Source organism: Tachysurus vachellii, chromosome 17, assembly GCF_030014155.1.
Source record: "Tachysurus vachellii isolate PV-2020 chromosome 17, HZAU_Pvac_v1, whole genome shotgun sequence".
In the NCBI taxonomy this organism is placed as follows: Eukaryota; Metazoa; Chordata; class Actinopteri; order Siluriformes; family Bagridae; genus Tachysurus; species Tachysurus vachellii.
Window position 1 is genome coordinate 6,048,195 of NC_083476.1, and position 4,276 is coordinate 6,052,470.

A 4,276-nucleotide genomic window follows, 5' to 3' on the forward strand; every position below is an offset into this window, starting at 1 on the left:
ATGCCTTGCTAGGCTATGTTAGGTTACATTATGCTATGCCTCGCTAGGCTATGTTAGGTTACACAATGCTATGCCCTGCTAGGCTATGTTACGTTACTTTATGCTATGCCCTGCTAAGCTATGTTATGCTTTGCCCTGCTAGGCGGTTATGATACGTTATGCCATGCCTTGCTAGGCGTTATGATACTGTAAGGGTTAGGGTTAAAATAAGACGATGATGGTGAAGATCTTAATGAAGAACAAGAAGTTTATTCCAGCATAGCAGTGACAAAATACATGACGTACTTTGGGTTCGTCGGAGTCAATAAGAACACCGAGCAAATCCTGCTCAAGCATTATATACAGTTTTCCCTTTTGGTAATTTAAACGAAGTTCCGATTTGAATGTGTATTGAGTGTAAGAACTGAATGTCTCCCAAATGACTGGGCTACACCTTGTTGTCTAGCTGATTGTCTTTAAATGTTAATCATGGTCACGTACACCTTGGCTCGGTATTATCAACCAAGTGGTCACTTTAAATGGTAAGCGCAGTCATGTAGACCCTTTGTTCGTGGTGATGCTTAATGTCCTGCTGCCATTCCCATATTTATAACTGAATCAAGTTTATACATTTAGAGTCCTAAACGTATTACCTTATGATACTTAAACCTTTTTAGGAATGAGCTCTTTTAGATGTGTACCTTGGAGTGGAATTTGGGTGCAATTTCTGTAATTTCTTAGTCGTCGTCCCCCCCTCGGAGAAGCTTACCCGTCATCGAAACTTCACCTCACGCACACTGGTTTTAGCTCCATTCCATAAGGCAAACTTATCACAGATTTTTTTCTTAAAATTTGGTTCTATGTAAAATATTACTTGGGTTTGGAGCAGAGGCATTCAGAAATCATCACAGCCAACAGGAACGTCCCACATTGATCATGGAATTATCTGAAATCTGCCCTCTCAATATGGTACACATACAACATAATGCATTGACAAAGAATGAGAAAGATGCATACACAAACTGCAGTTTTGAAAGTTACATCCCAAATCAGATCATAGTATGCAATAACCAAATTACCATCACGCATTTGTTTAGTCAAAACATTATCTTTTCCTACAAGAACCTTGGAGCTTTGACAATATGGTCATCCTTTCTTTGTGTGGCGGGGCGGTGGAGGGCAAGAATTGACACCAATATACAACTAAAAATTAGAGCAGACTACGCCACCCCGTTTCTGTAAACGGGGAAATTTATACCCAAAAATATAGCACATGGGTTCGTTACCACTGAACACAAGAGACGTGGATATAAATACAAAAATACCTTTATTGCACAATAAAATGTAATAAACTGTTGACCAAACAACAAAAAGAAGTAAAGAAAACAAGAAACTTTGCGGCTGAGGCTTACCAGTAGGGCAGCTAGCTGAACAGTATCCTAAGACACACTACTCAAAACACTCACGCTCACACCACACCCACTCTAAGTGAGGGAGACGCAGATATCAAATAGCAAAACACTCTGTGAGAGAAACACCACCACCACAGGGCCAAGGCAGCTAGCTTCCCTCACTGGGGCCTTCAGCTCCTGAAATAAACGAAAAAAAGGAAAAAAGAGAAAAAAAAAAAAAAAACATTAGTTCAACTCACATGCAATCCAACAACTTGCACTGGAATAAGTTCAAACCATGAAGGGGAACAACAATGGACAATTTACTGGCCACAAGGGTCAGACAGAGAGATGTAAAGACTCAACTAGGTTCGTGCCAAAAGCTCATGGACCTAGACATGCCATGGAGCAGCAAGAGGTTAAGGAGAAGAACAAAACCAGAAAGAAGAAATAAAGCAAACAATACAAGTGAAGACAGCAGGCTTCTAATTAAATCACATAAAATACAAAAAAAACAAGTTATAAAGAACAAAAAATTGAAGCAAAAAGACTCAAATCAACATTAAACAAAACAAAAAACGTAATCTTCCCAGGTACGAGATATTACCCGATGTTTCCACGCCGTCCTTAGGAAGAGGGCAGATCAGAAAAAGAAACAAAAAAAATAGATAAACAAAACAAACACGCTGCTGGTGGCAATATAACAGCCGGTGGAGCTAAGCAGGCACCGTGAACGGTACAGCTCGCTTTAAATGACGACTCGGACTAGCCACCCTCCACCTAACCCACCAGCATGAGCGTGAAAAACAAACAAAGCCAGAAAGTAATAATCAAATGCAAATGGTCACAGTCGTAAAAATAGCAGCAGAACAAACAGTGCAGTCTTAACGCTGTCTAAGGAGCATTTGCCCTGCAGTCCACAGTAACAAAGGGCTCACGAGCAGATGCACTAAAATGGACAAAAATTAATAAAATCAGTCAAAGACACCATCCCAATAATGCTCAAAGGACTAGATATACATACCCGGAAGTAGATCGCTAAACCCACGGGTTCAGTTACTCACAGCTTTATCCATAATCAGCGAACAGCAAATATGCAGGCAATCTAGAGCACACACAAACTGGAGGGAAGGACAGCCTGTACCCAACAGCAACGTCGTACCAATCGTGACCATATCCTGGCTATAAACAAATATACACACTTAAATAGTGCCCAGACACTAGCAGCAACGTTAGCCAAACAGCTAGCTACATACCTCCTGCGAGCTGCGCGCACACTCACACACAATAATGGTTGTACGATGCGTAGCCAGGTGACGTAAGCTACGCCTTAAATACACCCGGAGCGGCAGCCAATAGGCTGTCGCACCTGTCATTCAGGTGAAAACCACGTTTAATAGGGCGGTACCTAGACTGCCCTACTACAATCTACCCCTAGATCTTGCATCGTCACCCCGACGATGGACAAAACCCCACAATGGCCAGGGAATGACTTAGTGGCAGGGCCTGAAAAGAGCAGAAACAGCATTAGATGGAGCTACCATAGAAACACCCCCCCTCCCTACTTCCACTTTTGCATTATGACATAATGACATTAACATATAACATTATTATATATTTTGATAACTCAAAATCAAATTCTGGGACATCTTCCTCAAAGATTAGTTGTCCTCTGGATCAATTACATTGCCTGTAGGGTGAAATTTACATATGGAAAGTAATTTTCCTATGAACCAAATTGAAATTAAACAAACCGAATACAAAGTAAAGTATCATTACTCGGACAGTGTTAACATTTGGTTATCATTAACAAAGATAAAAAAAGTGCTCAAGAGTTGTGGTGACATGTTTTCCTGTTTGAAACTATTACTCTTGTAAAATTATTGTGGACATGTGTTAGATTAATTTCACAAGCCTCTTAATTAGTTTGGGGTGCCCCACATACAGTAATGGTTGTTTTTCCAAGGCATCACACTCGCAAATAAAACCAATGTAGTTTTGTCACAGCGTTCAATGTCCAGTCCTTGCCATTCTCCTGATGGTAACTGTGTGATTAACCTAAAAGTCCTTAAAGTCCTTTCTTTAATACATTCTTCTGTAATGTTCCCAAATTGTCCATGCTTAGAATCCTTTAAGATGTTCTCTGAGGTGGTGATGAACTGGTTGCAACAGCACTGTGATACCTCAGGAACGCTGTTGTCAAGAAGACCTTATACATTCCTGTTACACTCTCCGTTACACTCTTCATCTGGGTCTGGAGACCATGCTGTAAGGTTCACCAAGACCGGAACATGGATCCATTGTAGATAAGGACTTTGGGACAGCGTTGGGCACTCTTGTATCTTTATTGCTGTCATGAGAGCTGCCATCCTAGTCTATCCCCACATCTTTATTTCTTTTTGACCTGAAAAACACTTGAAAACATAATGAATTTATTACCCCCTTTTTTAAACACAGCACACAAAAAACATTACAAACACATACAACATAAACTTACCTATTTACATGGCCCTTATGACTGCCATCAGCTTTTTATGATATTAATGGATCTATGTGGAATGATCTCTTACCGGGTTGTTGGTTTTTAGTTTTGTGACGTGAATCTCTGCCTAGTCTCTCCCAGTGAGCAGACCATGGGCCCTCATTTTGGTAAACTGCTTTCCAATTTGTGATGGTGCACATTCTGACCAGAATGCATTTTGTTTTTCTGACTTTGCCAAACTTTCTGAGTGGCTTGGTGAAAAACAGGCAACGAGTTACAAGAGGGGGTAGTCTTTCATTTCCATCTCCAGTAGTGTAGTTCTCTTTTTTCCAGGGAACCTGGCTGGCTCTATTCTTATTGAGATTTTTAACACCTACTGCTGACACAGGATGGGATCTCTTTGAGTTAGCGTTGTTGTTGAAAA

At 40.6% G+C, this 4,276-nt stretch overlaps 1 long non-coding RNA gene across 1 annotated transcript; it reads right to left on the reverse strand.

Moving 5' to 3' along the window:
- Nucleotides 1-1,287: 1,287 nt before the first annotated feature.
- LOC132860041 (uncharacterized) lies at nucleotides 1,288-2,667 on the reverse strand. Its single transcript, XR_009649779.1, has 2 exons — nucleotides 2,627-2,667; nucleotides 1,288-2,552 (listed from the first exon to the last, which is right to left on the reverse strand). It is a non-coding gene; the product is annotated as an uncharacterized LOC132860041 (long non-coding RNA).
- Between the last annotated feature and the right edge of the window lie 1,609 nt (nucleotides 2,668-4,276).